Raw genomic sequence first — 20,438 nt, 5'->3', positions numbered from 1 at the left:
TCTGTTCGACGTATGATATATTATGTATGTATATAATATTCGTTCTTTCTAATAGCGGTCACCCCTCGGTAAGCAATAGCAAACCTCCGATTGTATTTCTGCCATTAAAACAAATATCTTCCGTTCGGAGTTGGCTTGAAACTGTAGGTCCCGTCATTTGTGGAACAGCATTAAGACGCACACCACAAATAGGAGGAGGTTGTACTTGTTTTGCCCTTATTTTGATGCTTTATATCCGTATTGAGAATCAAAACCTTGAAACTCTGCAACGTGACTGAAATTTTTTCTGACTCTACGTGATTAAAATTTGAATTTCTCTCTTTGCTTATGATTCTCACTATTTTTGAACTGACCTCTCTTAAGCGCTCATGGCTTTGGCTCTTATCATTTAATGCCAAAAAAATGGTACTTATATGCTTTTTGTCCGACATGTTCAGGTTAAGTGCTTTCTGCTCAACATTTACAAACATAATAAATAGCATAGCTGACATTTCTGCAGCATTAAAAATTCGTGAGTTTGTATCTTTTTGGCGCGCTACTTCAGAGTATATTTACCAAGGAAACTAGAAAAAAAATATTCATAAGCCTAAGTATATAAAATAGCAGAGTTACGAGTGAAGCTTTACAGTAAAACAAACAACTAATTGCCAACAATTTTTTTGCTAGAGCTCTCATAGCCAACCCGTAGACATTTGTTTCCACATCTACAGTAACTGACCAACGAATTACGAACGACAACGCAATATTATATTACAAACTCTAATTTCGACTAGCAATGAAAATAATATTTTGAACGCATGCCCATTTTTTGTTTGTTTTTGGTTTATAAATGTGTTTAGTGTATAAATATTTTGCTGGCGGAACTTCCTGTTAGGATAGGTAGTTGATCAGGTTTGGATCTGAGTTCCCATAAGTTCCCAAACCCATATTCAGCTCATTCAGCTGATCAACGCTTGCACCGGCCGATTGGCAAGGTTCGTCGTTGTGCATGAAAATAATGTAATCGCCTTAATAAAAACATTGTATGGTACATGCAATTTATTAAGGTTGAAAAGCCTTTTTCAGCGCTGAAATTTCCTGTTCTAGGTGATTTTTCTCTTAACGAAAAGTCCACAGTCCAGCCACTTCACTGTAAACACAGCTCCAAATCGAAACTTTCGGAGACTGATTCACTCTCAGAGGAATACAAACCGTCCTTCTTATGAATTTCAGGCTATGAATTATGGCTTCTAGGCGAAATTTGCTGATAAAGATTACTTATACAAAAGAAAAGTACTGAGATTTTAACTGGGACAGCGGCAATATATTTCAACAATCTTTTTCTCCTTGATTGGCGCGATAGTCGCTTTAGCGATTTTGACTGAGTTTAACAAAACGCGCCACTCGTTTATTTCTGCGCTAAGCGGCGCCAATTGGGCACTGCAAGTTAAGCCAAGTTTTTCTCCACCTGATTTTCTTCTGCTTTTTCTACCACCAGCTGATACCGCATCAAATAATTTCAGAGCCGTTTGTATACGTTCGGATGACATGATCCAGCCAACGTAGTCGCTGAATCTTCATTCGCTCCGCGATGGCTATGTCGCCGTAAAGTTCATACAGCTCATTGTTCTATCGCTAACGATACTTGCTCATTGTTCCGTCGCCAACGTGCAAAGGTCCAAAAATCTTGCGCAGAATCTTTCTCTCAAGCACTCCTCATCGGATATTGCAATCGTTCAAGTTTCTGCGCCGTTCGATAGGATGGGCATGATGAGAGTCTTTTGGAGTGTTAGTTTTGTTCATCGAGAAAGGACTTTAGTACTTAGTCCAAAGTAGCACTTGTTGGAAAAACAGATTCTCCGTTATATTTCAGGGCTGGTCTTGTTATTGGTGTTAATGCTGGTTCCTAGATAAACGAAGTCTCTTACAGCCTCGAAATCATAACGATCAACAGTGACGCCAGTGACTATACACGAGTGTGCCGACTGTTTCTTTGATGACAGGAGGCTCTTCGTTTTATCTTCGTTCATTAGCAGACACATTCGTTTCTTCGTGCAGTATGGAAAAGGCAGAACTAACGGTGCGGTTATTAAGCCCTATGATGTAAATATCAACAATTCTACTTTGCTTAAATTGTTTGTTTCGTTGCCTTATTCGCCATAAATCTAACCGAAGTTAGAATTTTTGTAGTAAATTATATAAGAAACGTTTATCGTTCGCAATTCATTGCACAAATACTGTATTTCAGCAATGCCGTCAGTAAATTTAGTACGATGTTGACTTTGTGCTACGTTACACTAACCTGCTTTTGCCTCCACTTCTACTTCTGCAGTTAATGTTCCGCATTTGTTTATTTATTTGTCTAGCATTTTTTGACCGCTTTGCATCTGCAGCTGACTGCCGCATCTAAAAGACCTAACAGTCCAATATACGAGTGCATACTTACATTCAGCATCCAAACTGTATGTCTTCTGATGTCGCCATGTTTTACTTACCTCATCGTCTCTTGACGTTTTTGCCGTGTTTGCAATTTTCATGAGTACTACTTTTTGCAAATACACTGTTTATTTTTGACTGTTAGTCTGCTACTTGTAGCAGCTTGATGTTGTAGTGGGAAAGCATCAACCATTTACTCTGTCCCATGACTACTGTTGGCACTAATAGTCGCATTGCTAACGTGACACAAACTCCGCCTGCCACATGCATGTGAAATTGCCATCTTGGTGTCTGTGTCGGTGACTCTCACATCCTTGTACTCTACTAGTATTCTGGCCACCTTTCAGCTTTTGTCATTTCGTTTTACATTAACCATTTTGTATACGCAGAATTTACATTGGTATATAAATAACAACTGTCCTCTTGCCTCACAGTGTATTTAATTTTATCTGTGTGTGTATTTCTGCAATTTTGCTGCATCAAGTGTGTTTGTTTTTGTTTGTCACTCATTTGTTTAGTTATAAATATCAACTTTATTAAGTATATGCATGTGCTGCATAAAGCTCTTACTTGTGCCAAGAATTCATAGGTAATAATAACAAAATATTTACCTGCAACTATAGGGTGATCAGATATGAGCGGTTTAAATATAACAACGACGAGAATCAAATTGTTTCTAGTTTATTTTAGAGCTGTACTCATGCCAATGTGTGTGGCTTGAAAAATTAGCCAATTAGGCACACCGATTTCGCTGGCAGTGCTTTAAGCCGTTGATCCAATTTTTGATGACTCGGTTCAATATGTAAGGCGTTATTCTAGCAATAGCGTCCCGAATACGAAATTCGAGGAAAATTAAAAAAAGGGTAGAATCAGATATTTATGTTACTTATCTTCTTCGAAAACTCGAGCGTTGCGTCGCTTATATATTGTATTCCACCTCCTTGTTAGAACCAAAGCTCAAATATCTCGATGTTGTTGAACTTTTGCTAGAGAATATCGGTTATCACTGTGCTACACAGAGGAGAGTAACGGTGTACTCACCTTCCCGTTGAAAGAAATATGATCCGAAGCTGCCGATATACCATAAGCTGCCCCAAACAGCAATCTTGCAAATGCATTGGATCTAGGTTGGGCACTTCTAGATTATGATGGCGAATGGCGAACTCGACCCGAATTTCGGAGAAATTTTTTAATAATTTCTACACGTTCGGCGAGCGTGAAATGAATTATGCTGAAATGGCAAATATAACTGAATGTTTTGACATTAGAATGTCTTTGGTGTGTTTCACAGCAACTGAAACACGGCAAGTGAAAAACTATCATTGCTATTTGGGCACCCCTTAATATACAAAGCTCCCAACTATATGTGTACGATAGCGCCTGCACACATATCTTCGACAAGCAGGCTACTGCTTCGTTAAAGCTCTGATGTACGAGTATTCACATATAATTGCCACAAGCAGTCTACGCTGGACGTTGGACCAAGTTTCTTTTGATTCGCGTCCTTAAATTTTTTTCCAAATGGATGTACAATCAGCTTCACGGCGCTTCCGAATGACATACTACCTTTATAAGAAGCTTTTTCACGGCAGAAATAGAGTCGGAAGTTTGACGTTGCCTATGGTTACTAAAGGGTCATCAATGCAATCAATGCAACTCCTGTCAAACAAGACACATATTTATTTAAGCTCTCATTTCAGTATACATTTCATTTGGGCTGAAGAGTAACCCGAAACCATTGAAGAACAGGCATTACATTCATTGAAACAAACCGTTTGGTGCGGCCTATGAGCTGGAGGAATCTCTTCAAAGACAAGGCTGGTGCCAATGTAACAGTAAATGGTGAACAGCCAGAAACAGAAAGGTCCAATTCTAAACTCGTTCAGTGATAAGTGAAATGAGACAATGTTCTAACGAGTAGCGCATTAGCTCTATACTATATTATGTCCTACTAAAGCCAACGGGTAAAATCTTAACTGTATTCTTTCTAGAAAAGCCGGGCAGTCAATTTTGCCATTGACGGTATCAAAGATAGGTGATACGAGTACCGCCTGAATAGTATCTCTGTCACTTAATGACAAAAGGCTAATCAATCGACAGCGAGATTCGTATGATATTTTCGGGCTTAAGAAATTGAATACATATAGTGCCAAACGCAGAAACGTGTTTTGAACCCATCCACTAAGTTTATAAGTAGTTTAATTTGGATTCAAAACCCGTAGAGTGTAATATCTTAAGAGTATATGGGTCTCATAAAAGTGAGCATAGCAACTGAATTGGAAAAGGCATAATTTAAGTGCTTGACGAAATTGGGCTTTGAATCAAAGAAAACGTCAATAACGTCACACGAAGCAGGAGAGGTATAAATAATATTATAGGAGTTATTAGGGGGGTTTTGAAGCGTAGAAAATATAATTTTCAGAAAAAAGTTAGAAGTTTGATAAGGTATATCTTGCAACTAAAAAACCGTGCTGTCTAGGACTAATCAAACGAAATTAGAAGAGTTTAGATTTTAGGGGTAACAGATAATTTAAAAATTGGTCAGTAATTTGCAATATCGCTCTTATCTCTCTTTTGTAAATTGGAGTGACTGAAGTCAGCTTCCAATTATGGATAAACATTCCGTCAGCCAATGATTAATTAAAAAGTAGTTTTAAAGGTTGCACCATAGAGTGACAATTTTTAAGCAATGCTACAGAAATACCACGGACATCAGCTTGATACGAGTTGTTAATCTATAGCAATCCCTCAATGGCATAATCAGTTGAAAGAAAAAGTGAACCGAAGTCAACAGTAGAAAATAATTTCCTCGAGAAAGTTTTGCGAATGGCTGCCAAATGTTCTTCCTGAATATCTTCAACAGACACAAAGTTAGGGGAGAAGAAATGAGCAACAAACAAGTTCGCTGCATGACTGACAGAGAAAGCAGTAACGTCTTTGTAATAAATTTAATGTATCGCCAAAAATTCTTGGATTATTTTTTATGTAAAGCTCAAATTGCTGAAACTGAGCGTTTCTTTAGTTGACTTGAACTTCTTAGGGAACTTATTTCTCAAAATTTTATAATGTTTGAGTTTTTTCCTGCACTAAGAAATCTTAAAAACAACACGCTTAAAAGTTGGTACATGTTTGGACACATATCTTGCACTGAAGTCTTAAAGCACTCGGCAATTGTAATTACCCGCTTGGGTTGCTTCGCGACTACCATTCGAGAGTGCGTAAGTTCGAATCTCTGTGTATGAAACAGGCCAGAAGTGTCGATTTTTTTATTTTACTTTTTTACTCTGCAACTTTAATATTGCCGCAAATCACTTTTCAATCAATTTCACGTAAAGGATCATCAAGAATTTGAAATCACACCCGGCAATACTAAAGGCGGGATGAGCACAATCAGGGCAGATTTCAAAAGATTCGAAAATTCCAAATTGAGCACTAAAGGAATATGGTGCGCATTAATCGGTGTAAGCAGGCTGCGATCCAACAAAAATAATGTTGTTGCTTATAAAAAACAAATCTAACAAGCGACTTATGCTATTAGTTAATCCCATGCCCAGTAAATTGTCAAAAAAATATTAATGCCATCACACCACAAATTTTACTTTGGAGGCCCAATTTTGCGGCCGGTTTGTCTCATTTCTTGTAAAACCTCACCATTGTTTTGCAACCAGTTCTTATTAGGTTGAAAATATCAAGGTTTTAACTACATTTTTCATATTATATTACGACATCACACATTTTGAATATTTACAATGTTTCTCGACTTACAGGATCGAAGTGTAACTAATTAAAAAGGTCATCAATTTAGTTTGGAAAATTACTTTTATTCAATTCAAAGTAAAAAATATGTGAAAATAATACAAAATTAAGAATCAATTTACGTTTGCTTAATACGACCACCTTTTGCCTTGAGCTGCCCGAATGTGAATTGCAGGTACTTTGGCCCACTCGCGGAGAATGGATTTTTTCAGCGCCTCGAGACTGGTGAGTCTTTTAGTTCGGACCTTGCTCTCCAACAAGGCGAAAAAGAGAATAATCCATACAGAGAACAAGGGTCATAGTGTAGACGTTATGAAATTCGGATCGTTATTTTTTTAGCCATTCTTGGTTCACTCGATCCTTGTGAAACAGTCCCGAGTCCTCTTTCCCCATTTGATTGGCACTTCGTTGGGGATTTCACGTTTTCTCGCTTTTTCCATTTTTGAACTATTTCACGTGATGTTGCAGTCTTTTGACTCTCTATGTGTTGGGTGCTTTGTCTCAATGACGTTTCGCGATGCTACCAGTATCATTGTAATGTGTAATGGTGCGATAAATAAAAACTTTATTTACTTTAAAGTGCTCGAGCTCACGAACAATCGCTGGTTGTAATATTCCAGCCAAATATAAAGCAATCACATTCAATTACGTTTGAAATCCATTACTTCTTTTCTTTATTCGCATTTACTCTCGGAAAAATGCTTCCGCATGCTTGTAAACAATACCCTGGGCTGTCATTTATCCAACTAACAGACAACTAATTCTCGTACGTCAGCTGCGCGAGTGATTTGGAATTGGTTACACTCGAAGTGTAACTGTACAATTTTTTTTATTATTTTTCTTTTTTAATACTTTTAACAAATGCCAAAAACTCGAAATTTCAAATTATTTGAACTTCTTCTGAATTTGAACCTTTTTTAGTCTGGATCTTTAGAAAATTTTTTGGTATACAGTAGGATGACCCATGAAATTTTATTAAAATAAATGCAAGCCGTTGCGTTGATTTTTAATATTTTTTTTTTTTTTTGCTGGTGGTTTTTTGCACTTCATTCCATATACAAATTAATTAAAAAAAAAATAAAAATATTGGGAAAAGGAAAATCAGTGCCACTTTTTATAAATTACTCTTCGTTAAAATTAATATTTAGCAGATAATTCTGAACAGTTAATTCACAAACAAACTGCGATTTCTCTATTGCCTCCTTTGGTCGCAAAAAGGCAATTTGCCTATCTAGCAAAGAAGAAACACATACATATACACATAACACATTCGAGCACGTGCAAATGTAACGTGTACAAAGACCCTTTCGCTCTTTGAGCAGGTATTCTAGCGAACTAAAGTGCAAGCTTGCGCAGTTGCACTTGTGCTTAGTCACTTATCATAAACTTGATGTAGTCGCTCGGTCTCAACGCTAACCTGTCAGCGTACGTCCTCATCATCATTCATATACCCAGTCGCAATGCCAGCCGCTTGATTACGATTACCATCAACCCTGCGCTATTACCACTGCCCTCACTGGTCGCATTATGAGCTTTTGAAATTTTTTTCTTGCCGTGCTTCTCTTCGTTTGCTATTCACATTTGCCATCAGAGTTCCAATCAACAACATTATTTTATACGAGCACTATCTGGATAGTGATTATTCTGTTCGCTCTAGGCTAGACATGAGCATGTGTGTGCACATCACTAGTAAGTATATAGTCGACGCATGCACTGGAGCCTCCGAAAATAAGCTAAAAAGGGGGGTTTAAAGGGATTAATGGTTTTTCTTTTTTTTCAGCGTTAGAAGTTTCGTTAAGACTAGACATCTAGATTGAAAACAAATTTTGTGCACATGGAACAACATTGGTTTTTTTGATACAATTCACCATAGAGACTTAATCTTTTTGGTCAATTTTTTGCTCCGATTTTAAGCGATATACTGTTATTTAATAATAAAATACGTTGCAAAGCTCTAATTATTTTGCATAGCGGGTTTTCAGCGGGTTAATGCAGCCAGCAAGGCTGTATGACCGACATGGACAAAAAAGGGCACTTAATTCAACTAATTGTATACCCTTTATGTCCATAATCTTTTTCGAAGAAAAATGTTATGATAATTTATGCACGATTACACACTTTTATTAGTTTTTTTATTTGATTTTTTTCTAATGTACAATACTTACATATGTGTGTACTTTAAAAGTACGTGTACGCACCAATGTCTCAAGCAATAGGAACCAGCTTAATCTATCAAATTATACAGGAAAGGGACTATCTTAATTCTGTCATAAGCTGGAGACTCATCGGATCTGAAAACCATCGAAAATTCCTGAATTAAGTCGTATGTTCTAGAAAACTACCAACTAGGCTAGCAGTACTAATGAATGGCAATAGTGTAAGTGCTTTTATAAGAACAAAAGCAGACGTGAATAAGTCTGAAATTATTTAATAAAATGCTTGTTTAATTTTTAGTAAAATCGATAAGATGTAAACGTACATATATAATATATATATATATATATGATATATACTTGCATATGCGTGTATGTATGTGCTTAAATACATATATACCTTTGTTGGGTGGTTTGACGCAGCTTCTCCTCTAATTTTTGGTGCATATCCTGTGAATTTTCCACAAATGGAATGTACTATAAATGGTGTTTTATAAGAAAATATGTCATAGCAAAAATACACTCGGGCTATTTGAAATTGCGTGCAGTAGCGCGACCGCTATTAGAAACCACGTTTTCTATCGTTTAGTGTTTCCTGTCCGTGGCTTCGAACCTAGGCACTGCCGAACCTATTCGGTCAAGGCGAAAAAACCGAAATTAAGAGATTCAATGTTCATACAGAACACCTGGTACTGACATATATGGACCTAGTCCATCTATTTAAATCTGAGTATCAGTTATTTTACATAAAAAAATAAATATATAATTGGCGCGTACACTTCTGTTAGGTGCTTGGCCGAGCTCCTCCTCCTATTTGTGGTGTGCGTTTTGATGTTGTTCCACAAATGGAGGGACCTACAGTTTCCAGCCGACTCCGAACGGCAGATATTTTTTATGAGGAGCTTTTTCATGGCAGAAATATACTCGGAGGGTTGCCATTGCCTGCCGAGGGGCGACCGCTATTAGAAAAATGTTTTTATTAATTTTGCTTTCACCGAGATTCGAGCCAACGATTTCTCTGTGAATTCAGAATGGTAATCACGCACCAATCAGTTATTTTACATACTTTGTGCTAAATTCATATGTCCACTTAGAAATTATAGACCCAATAAATGGATGAGAGAAATGCAGAGTTTCGAAAACTCTTACTACTTTTTTTCATTATTGTATTTATCTTCCAAATAATCGTTGTATGACACTTTGATTGATGTCTACACTCTTAACTTCACTGGATTGCACTCTTTTATTTCTTAATGAAACGGTTCTGCAAACTACCAACATTTTTGTGTTTCAAAAAGCGAGGCGCATGTTGAATTTTTCAAATAAAGCGATGGAGCAACCAATAAAAGATGCAAAGGGATAAACTCTCCCGTCAAGTTAAGGGATATATTGAAATTCACTATAATTATCTTTGCTATAATTAAATAGTTTTAGAGGCTTTTGATCAGTCACTTGCTGTGCTTTCAATTCTTATACTTGTAGAGTATTTTTTTAGTGCTTAAGAAATTAAAATGATGATACAAAAAGAAACTATTATTGGAATGATTTTTTTTATAATCTGGTAGATAATTTCATGGCAGTTATTTTTTGAAAATGATGTCCTACATATGGCTGCCGCGTTACAGTTATATGGTCCTTTCGATCAGTACAATTTTTCATTACTTTTTCTAATAAATCTGATAGTATGACGTCAATGGGTGCTTGAATAGTTCAATAAATTGATTGTTAAGCGCGCTTTACAGCAAATTGTGCCGTCTTATTGGAACAAAAAGTTGTTATTTGCAGCTGATTAATTTTAGGAAACAAAAACTCAGACAGCGTGCCTCAATAACTCTTGCCATTCACCGTAACGACAGCTCCTTTCTCATTTAGAAACAGAGCAGATTGTTCTTCAAAGTAAATTTAGACAATTTGTAAGCGATATTCTGGTTTTAAATGCTTCACGATGACTTGCCAGAATGGGAACAGAATGTCAACACAGTTTACCATTCGCAGCTGAGAAACCATAATTATCGATAGCGATAGTATAGGGTTATTCAATAGGTGCGTTTCAACTTTTTTCCGATAGGGAGGGCGAACGGCGCAATATTTTTTATTTTTCGCTTGTCATTTGTAAACTTCATTAGTATACATTTCATCATGGAACGCTACTCACTTGAGCAACGATTGCAAATCGTGCACATTTTTTATGAAAATAATCGTTCTGTTGCTGCTACTTTAAGAGCATTACGGCCATTTTACGGTCCATTTAACAAGCCGTCCCGTGTTGAGGTTATGTGAAGTCATTGGTCTACAGTAACAAGCCGGCGACGATTTGTGAGCTCAGAGTCAATATTGAACGCGAAATTGCTGGAATTTCGGCCGATTTATGCAAAAGGGTGGTCGAAAATTGGGTTCAACGATTGGACTTCGTAAAACGTGCACGCGGTGGTCATGCAAAAGAAATCGAATTTCATACTTAAATGTATATGTTCAAACTCGATAATAAAAAAAATTAGTTAAAAAAGTCAAACCGTTTGTGTTTTATTCAAAAAAGTTCAAAAGTTGAAGCGCTCTTACTGAAAAACCCTATAGCTTGACTAGGATCGGACCTTTGGTTTATAATATCCCCAGATTTCCAAAACTAAAACGGGTATGTGGGTTTTCCAATAACAGGTGTTAGGTGTTAAATAGAAGAGATGATTAAGGATTTTTATGACCGGAATTGGATGGTATTGATGTGGACAACGTTTATTTTCAATAATACGGCGATACGTGCCACATATGCAACGAAACCTTTGATCTTTTACGGGAAAAGTTTCCGGACCGTGTTATCTCTCGAAGAGGTCTTGTGACTTTTTTCTTTAGGGCCACGTGAAAGAGAAGGTCTACGCCAACAGCTCAGGGTCAGTTCAAGACCTCAAAGATGGCATTCGATAGGCTATCGAGGACATATCAAGGAAAATTTCATGAAAAGGATATTTTCCTGTAAGCGTGGTCGTGGTGGTTGTGGTGGCCATTTGTCTGATGTTATTTTCGACTATATACGGCATACATTTCTCTTTATAATGAAATAAACATCCGACAATTTATAATAAAAAATAGCATTTTTCATAGAATATCAAAATAACACCTCTTAAAAAAACCCTATATAAGTACTTTTATCCTCCTTTATCCAAACCTAAGTCGTGTGGCTATGCTTTGTAAGTGTTTGTTCTTAACAAATCGACGCTGGTTTCAAGGATTGGGAGTTTGTTTTTAACTATACAGCTGTAGAACATCAAATATTCTTCTTTTAATGCCCGATTCTCGATGGCGTTTCTTTCAAAAACTTAAATCTCAACCGTACCCCTTAGTGATGCCTTTGTATGCAAGTTTTTGCATGCGTTCTGCTTATGTACACACACGCGCAAACTCACTATTCATGTAATATCAAGCAATAGAGGAAGCGTAAAAACGTTTTGGTCATGAAGAGGCTTTTCAAAAATACTTTGAGGAATAAAAACGAAGCAACAGTAAAGAAGGTGCCTGTGTGCTGAGCTGGGATGAGCTGAACTTTACAGGCACATTGACTGGCGCATAGGCAAAGCAAAAAGAGTTTGGTTGGATACGAGAGAAATCTGTACAAATACCTTTTTGGAAAAAATAAAAATAAAATTGCGTATCTATATGAGTAAAATGCATACGTACATAATATGTGGGTATGTGTGGTTGTCTGTTAAAAGTAGGTTACTTAGTTGTTTGCAGAAATGAACGCGTCGTATGAGTAACTTTTCTGTAGTGCGTGGGGCTTGTCACATACACAACGCTCTTTCACCGCAGAACCGCTGTAACTCGAAAATGTTTTTCGTTCTGTTAATTACCCCAAAACCAACTACTAGCAGAGACTTTCTGTTGTGGGAAAAATGCATTGCGATAGCTTTCACTTTTTTTTTGTAAAAATAAATTCAAAGTTATGAAAATATAGCAACTGAAAATTTTGATAGAAATTCTGTAACTAACGTCTTTTTTAAGTTATTGCGGTCTTGCGACAATCATGTTGTACTTCAAGAAGTCTGTGCACTGAATTTTCATAGCAGTGTGCATACTTTGTTAGTCAGTTGGTTTCACTATATTGTTTTCATCTTTAACTTTTGCCCAACGCTATTCAGTTTATTCTGTCCAACGCTTTTCATGCTTTCACATATATAATTTTCCTATTTTTTTCCTTTTGTTCAAAGTAAATGTAAATATTTGCGTGCTTTCTCTATGTTTTATTTAGTTTTAGTTTTATCAGAGAAGGAATCACATGCACCTATATAAATACATGTGCAGGTATTTGAGTGCAATGAATAAGGGAACGAACGCACTTGTCTATGGCTTGTATGAATATGAAATAATGACTAGGCTTGAATAAATACATGCCTCACTTGCTTTCAAATTGCAAAATAAATAGAAATATATATAAAGAAAAGTTGCTTTGATAAAAACTTCTTTTCTGCCTTATATTCTGATAATTGTGAAAGGGTTTCTAATCCTTATAGTATTTTTCGTATCATTAATTGTGATATTTTTGCATTTGATTAACGCTAAGTAGAGAAAAATTTGCTCAACAGCTTCATAGAAATGGAAAAATAACGAGGACTTTGGGCTTGAATACCTTTCAAGTGCGTGCAGTACTTAGTCACCACATTTTATTCTTCCTTTAAGTATAGTGTCATGTGTTGTTGCATTGATGAAGTATACAAGAGGTCAAAAGGGTGTTGAATAAAAGTTAATTCAAAAGATATATCTTTATTTGGTAAGCAATACGTATTCAATATATTTTTCTTTCATTTATTACATAATCATTTATTGAAATATGTAACAGATTGGTAAATGATATTTGCTAATTACCCCTCGCGCTTATGTTCACAGATCGACATCTGGGGAAAATTTTATGAGATATGGACTTTATTGGATTTCTACCGTGTCAAAACCTTGTGCTAGAAAGTTTAGTTGATTTTGTTTTAGACCCTTTCTTTGAGGGAGACTAGCAAAAAACTGCCCCAAAGGCGTTAAATCGGACGATCTTCGCGACCAAATTACTACAGAATATCGTGAAAGTATTTCTCCATTGAATTTCGTTCTAGAAATTAATTTTTTGCTACTTACATGGCACACGCATCGTTATGTTGAAATCATATATTGACATCATGTGCCGTTATGTTGAAATTATATACAGACAAAAACTGAGTGCTGGTAACATAACTCAATCCATCATGGATAAGCACATTCCCAGCTGTATTTTGGTGTTCATCACTACTTTCACTTACAACAGCAATATATTTTATTTCTTCCACCGAAGTAGTCGACTCAAATACTTATTCAATATTTTATTGCGGAAATGTTAGAAATAAGGACAGATACCGACCAGCGACACACAAATTTCATTGTAAATTGAATTACTACATACTTTTTTCTATCAGGTCAGTCCATAAGTTCGTGCGTATTTTACCCATAAGCTCACTTTTGTACGATTTTTATGTACAAAAAATTATTCTCGGAATATAACGGAACTATTTATATTTTCTTTGATATATTGTGCATTCAACAAGTGATTTTAATCGCAGATAGAAGCACGTGTTGTTAAAAAACAAAATGGAATCTTCAAACACGTAACATATTTTGTATTTTTTGACGTGATAACGTCTTATAATTCGATTTAGCCGGCTGCACGCACGAAAAAATGTGTCGTTTCCTTGCTCATTAGTGTTACCTTGCTCATTTGTCGTTACCTTGCTCATTTGACGTTACCTTGCTCATTGCCGTTACCTTGAATGAGATGCAAGCGAAAGCGCGGAACGAACGACAAAGCAAACGAAAGGCAACGTTCGACATCTTGCTCTCTCCTACTTAAGTGAGCGTATATATGTATGTATATGCGCATATGTACAAATATAAATTCACGTATTTGTATTTGCATATGTCTTCTTATTCATTATTATTAATTTGATTTACTTGAAGAGTTTATAATATATTAAAACCAAGTTTGTTAATAATACCTGTTGTTTTAATGTTTTTATTATTAATTTTTTTATTATATATGAAGGAAAAAATGTATGGTAATATTTACCATATACCTTATAAGATATGTTGTATACTAATATATGTATATAAACATGCATATACATATACAATTTCGCGCAATTTTCAAAAAGAACAAATCTATATGTAAAGATGCATACAAATCATATGGACATATCAAATATACGAATCTATTCCGTACGCAGGCAAATGTAAGCTAATGTGCTTGAACTGCAAGCAAGAGCGCGGAACGAATGACAAAGAACACAATCGGCCCCCGCGTTCGGCAACGTTTCGACATCTGGTTCTGTCCTACTTGAGTGAGCATATATATGTATGTATATGTATGTACATGCGCATTTTTATATAAATTCACATACTTGTATTTGCATATGCCTTCTTCCTGTGTGCATGGTAATGAACCATTTCTCTGTTGAGAATAGGACGATGATAGAAAAAGTAGGAAATGAAAGGGAGTGTTTCGAGTGTAAAGTGTCTTGAAAAAGGCAAATCGATGATGGTGCCTCTTAGTGTTGTTGACTTATTAACGTCTGATGCACAATCGAAATTGAAGATATCTTTCATGAATTCGATAAATGTTTCGAAATTTTTCACGTTTGTTTAAATGTAACTTGACCTATTCCATTGCAATTCCATTTACCTCCTCCTCTATATCCATACAAAATATCTATCAAACAAATAAAATTAAAATTTTGTTTTGAAAATTGCAACTATTCCATCAATATTTTCTTATGACGTTGTCACGTTAAACTATCGTCAGTATACCGACTTTACAGACAACCTCTTTTTTTTAATAAAAGTGGAAAAATGCAACAACTGCTGCTGCAGAAAGAAACACTGTTCACGGAAAAGATACCTTGGGTGTAAGGACTGCGCAAAAGTGGTTTTGAAAATTCCGAAGAGGTAACTGCGTGTGGAGGATGCCCTGCGCGCTGGCCGTCCTGAAGTCTTTAACTCCGACGCCTTGCTCGAAGTCGTGGAAGCTGAGACAAATTTGACAGTCGATATGATAGCTCAGAGACTAAGTTCATCGCATGGAACAGTTCACAGACACTTGGTTAAGTTGGGAAAGGTTTCAAAGCTGGAAAAATGGGTTCCGCATAGACTTTCCGTCGTCAACCTTCAGCAGAGAGTGAATGTGCGTTCTCAGCTGCTGCAACGGCTTGAAAATGAGAGTTTTTTGAACCGTATCGTTACTGGTGATGAAAAATGGGTCCTTTACAATAATCCTGTTCACAAACGCCAATGATTAGATAAAGATGAAACACCAGGACCAATCCCTAGAGATGGCCTTCACCCCAAGAAGATTCTCCAGTCTATTTAATGGGATATGACCGGTATTGTTTATTATCAACTTCGGGAACCAAACCAGACTATAACTGCTGATAATTATTCCCATCAGCTATCAAACCTGAATAAGGCACTTAAAAAAATCGACCGTCATAAGTAGACAGCATCCAATTTTGCTTTTATCTCCTCGCATATTTTCACATCCAAAAACAAAAGGCCAATTACCGAACGTTACTGCTCTTTTTGCATCTCAGCGAAAATCACGAAAATCGTCTTACTCGAATAGCTCCCAAATCCAAACTAACCTATCACTCAGTCTGAAATTTGTTTTGCCGACGTTTGATATATTAGATGGCGGCACACGATGCTAATACCAACTTCACCCAGGGATGTTCTCCGTCACCAAACCGGGTACTTATTGAGCCACCCTCGTATATATTTTTGGTTTCTCTTGTTCGATAACTAATATGCCATAGTTTTCTATATTTACATTTAGCAATACATCAAAACGGAAACTTTACGTAACTCCTTGTCACAATGACACAGCTATTTATCAATTGCATACCATTTATTTTTGTACATTTTCCTCTCTTAGTTGGTCTAATTTAATCTTATCTTAAGTTGAACCATTGAGAAATAATATCATGGAGTTATCAATCTCAGTACTAATAAGTGCTCGATCTACCACTCGTTCGCCCAGTTTGTCTCATTTATTTCGAGTTGTGATTTTTAAAAATAGAACGAACGGTGCAAAAAATACCCTCGCTTATTATACTATAAATGTAGGTATGAGTATACATAGATGCAGATTAGGAATGGAAAACATATTGCTACTGCATTCCAGCTATCAAGCAACGTAAAAAATAGAACAAATATTGCACTTCTGTCAAAGTAAAATATAATTTCAGGCAGAAAACGGAAAAAATATTTCTCATCTAACAACTGTTACAAAATATATTTTTCTTTAGTTTGAGAATGTTTTCAATTTATAAATTCAATTCAATTCTGTTATTTTTGGTCACTGGCGTAAAGATAAATTAACTAACAATTCAGCCATCAATTGCTTTAAAATAACCACTCGTGCTAAATGTAAGCTGTTTTTGAAATGGAGTAAGCGCAATACAGTCCCAACGGAACTAGTTCACATTAAACTAAATAAAATTAAATTTATGCTTGGTTGCTTAAGCTTTTCTCTACAAGGTATACCACACACAGCGTGTAAATAATTATAATTAGTTGTACTACAGGCAGTGGGTTGCTAAGGTGCAGTGCAAATTGATGGTTTTAGAAAATCTACGGTTACCGCCGACCAAGTTGTGACACACGTATTAGTCAGTCTTACTATGCAAATGATAAAGCCAAGAACGGCGTATATGTAATGTACATACGTGATGGTATGTAAATACAGATTATACAGTTGCAGCCCTAAAAATCCGGACAGGTAGTAAACTTGCATTTATTGGAAAATATATTGGGGTTTTAGTAGTCGTTGCATTTTATATAACACATGGACTGAAAAGTCGCGTACCCAATACATAGATAGATGGCACTAGTTTTATTGCATTCACTTCTTTTTCAGTTAGTGCTAATCTTAAAAAAGCAGCTGTTAAAATTTCATGATATTCTAATAATTGGTTCGTGAGTTATTGTGCTAAGAGTAGCACTACTTTTATTATTTTCAAAACAATCGATCAAAAAGAACTTTGTGTTTTAATTTTGCATTGCTTTTTGGTGGATAAAAATACCGCTCAAGCGAAGCAATGGCTTGAATAGTGTTGTGTGAGCCCCGCTCCATCAGAAACAACAATAAAACGATGGTTTACTGGCTTCAAACGTTGGTCATAGAGACACCGATGATGCACAACGCAGTGGTCGTTCAAAGAAGGCGGTAACACCAGAAAGCATCTAAAAATCCACAAAATCGTTTTGCATGGTCGAAAAGTAAAGTTGCGTGACACAGCTGGCATCATAAAGATATCAAAAGACCGTCTTGGCTTTAAATTGTATGAACATTTTACTATGAGAAGGCTTTGTTTAAAGTGGATGCCGCATTTGCTCAGTTTTAAGACAACGTGCTCCCCCATTCACCGTATTTTCCAGATTTTGGCTTTAAGCGAGAACTAAATTTCACTCGAATGAAGAGATTATCCCTGAAACTGAGGCCTATTTTGAGGCAAAAGATTAATCGTTCTACAAAATTGGTATTGAAAAGTTAGAACGGAGCTGGAATGGTTGCGTTGTACTTGATGGAAATTACTTTGATGAATGAAGCTAACTTTGGACAAAAAAAAAACGTGTTCCCCTTGTTAGTCCCGGGGCTTTTCAGCCCATGTGGTATGTGCCTTAAAAAAACTGTAAAAAATAGTTTTTTGCAAGTTCGCCCTCAATTATTTACTAAAGAATTATGTGTGCGAATAGCAGAGTTAAGCGTGCGGCTAAGGACGCGCAAAAAAAACCCCAGTTCGAAGGGGGATTACTGTCTGACACACATAAGTGAAAAAAAAATTATACACAAAACAAAACTATCGAAAACTTTAGAGAAGAGTTCTTAGAAGACGGTGACATCAAACCAGTTTCTAAAGGCTCCTGTTAGTTAAGCCACTCAGCTTCTCGCCAAAAAATAACAAAGAAAACCAAAACTAGTTTATGCTCCCCGTCAATCGATTCACATTGCTAGAACGACTCAAATTTTAGTCCGGCCTAAGACTGACACTTCAAAAATGTATCGGGAACATTTTATGCTGCTACTATAATAATAATTTATAATGTGATAAAAAGCACAAGGTATACGAAATAAGTATTTTTCCAAGCACAACTAAAAATACACAAAATGCATATTTACTTCAAAGGATCTTTTTCAATAAGTAAATTCAAGCATTTATTAATTAGTTAATAAAAAAACGTATCAAAAAATAGCAGCAAAAGCTGCACTTGTTGGGTCTGGATTTTTATGCGCGCCACTGTATAGATGCATCACCAAATAGATGGGCGTTTGTCTGAGTCTGGTAGTAATTAAATGCACATGTCACTGGAGTTTTTTTGTTTTTTTCTCTCATTTGTTTGTTTTTTTATGGTTTTTTGCAGTTGCTGAGGCGGGTAGCTTGGCACTTTATGTTGTTAGTTCTATGAAGCTTTCCGTAGAATTTAATGTGTTTTCCGCTTTTGTTTATTTTTTTATTTCTTGCTGAGGCTATATTTTGTATTTATTGCTTTATTTTAATTTTTGTTTAAAACGCTGTTCCACCGCTCACTTTGGTCTTGGCAACTCATTTATATTGGCACTGATATGCAATCATAGTACAATGTTTTATTTTCTCACCAGATGGTGAGTTAATTCACTTGTTTGCTGTTTTTTGAGCAACTAGCTTTGTTGGCACCTAATTTGCGGTACTTTAGACTTGCATTATATTAACAGTGACTTACATACCGGCGCGTTTGCTTCGTTTGAAAAAAAAAAAAAAAAAACAACAGTTGAGCTCACTTTTCTTCACAAGACTTCACTAAAATTCGCCACTAAAATTAATTCTAAGTAAAGTAAATGTTCACCTGCTCACTTAGGTAACTTTGCTAAGGTAATGGGCTAATCGTGCGCCCGTTATCTCATCTTTTCGATTGCACATATGCACGTATGTTGGTATGTATACATGTGCACTGTATGTTTTTGAGTACTTTTGTTCAATGCCTCCAGTTACTTAACGTTTCAAAGTTTTTTGTGCTTATTGTTATAAGTTTTATTTATTTTATTGCCTTCTTATTTCAGTTTCATAGTTTTTACTTTTATGGTTGACTTTTATCTTATCGTATTCTCACAAATCTATATCAAATATTTTGTTTTTGTTTCTATGCACACTTTTACCTTCAAAAAATTGCTTTTATGGCGTTAAAAATATTTTTCGCCACCGAAACGTTTTTTCTCTTACTATTTTTTTTCTTTTTTCACTTGTAGTTTCTATGCCTTCGACTTCGCCAAACTATTGATGTAATTGCAAATTTTGTATTACTTTTTATTCACAAAAAGGAAAAAAATATTACTAATTATTCAGTGCCAATGGAAAATCTGTGTACTTCGTCGCTTGAACCCTAGCGCACCGACTGATCGCTACTGGACAGCAAAATTGTTACTCTCGCTCAACGGCGTTTGTTTTCATTACCGTTGGCAATAAATACATTCAGCGCTTCCCAACATGTTCATTGTCGGGGGTGACAAAGAAACGGTTAGTTATGGAGTTAAGCTGTTCTTATCTATACATTATATATGTATGTGTGTATGGTTGAGAAAATACAGAAGGTAGCATATATCGCAATCAGTGGATCAGCCCACGTCGTTTCAAGAGTTTGCTCATATTGGTAAAATAAAAAGCTCTCACTGTTTCTTCACCTTGAATCGACAATGCAATTACCATACACACACGGATAAAAATTATTCGCACAACAATTAATTTTGGAGTTGAGTAAAGTTGCGTTTCGAATGATCATATGATAGGTCAATAACTTTTCGAGTTATCGTATACCCCAATTCGAAAATACAGTTTTGAGAAAAACGCGTCTAAAGCCGGCAACGTAACTATACCTCTCCTAGCGCTCGAGCGCAAAGAATAGAGTCGTCACGGTTGACGATCTATAATATAGGAAATACTTAAATTTACGTTCTAAAATTTTTTTTTACATATTCTTAAAGGATTATATGTATTAACATTTTATGAAAAAAAAATTTTTGTTTTCGAAATTTTACAGGTATCTGTCCACTTAAAATAAATTAATACTTTGTGTAAATAGTTT

The 20,438-nt window shown here is 35.9% G+C and overlaps 1 long non-coding RNA gene across 2 annotated transcripts in view; it reads right to left on the bottom strand.

The window, feature by feature from the left end:
* Positions 1-19,787, bottom strand: part of LOC128862251 (uncharacterized) — a 44,728-nt gene extending 24,941 nt beyond the window's left edge. The window contains exons 1-3 of one of the 2 annotated variants that reach the window (XR_008454442.1): positions 19,206-19,787; positions 8,337-8,462; positions 7,162-7,904 (exon numbers count right to left, since the gene is read on the bottom strand). This is a non-coding gene — a long non-coding RNA (uncharacterized LOC128862251). Of the gene's footprint in view, positions 1-7,161; positions 7,905-8,336; positions 8,463-19,205 lie in introns of those variants that run through there. The other variant, XR_008454443.1, reaches the window with a different exon arrangement.
* Between the last annotated feature and the right edge of the window lie 651 nt (positions 19,788-20,438).

The sequence above is a fragment of the Anastrepha ludens genome, chromosome 4 (assembly GCF_028408465.1).
Source record: "Anastrepha ludens isolate Willacy chromosome 4, idAnaLude1.1, whole genome shotgun sequence".
NCBI classification, from domain to species: domain Eukaryota; kingdom Metazoa; phylum Arthropoda; class Insecta; order Diptera; family Tephritidae; genus Anastrepha; species Anastrepha ludens.
Note: the sequence above shows the minus strand (reverse complement) of the source record. Positions and strands in the feature narration are given on the sequence as shown.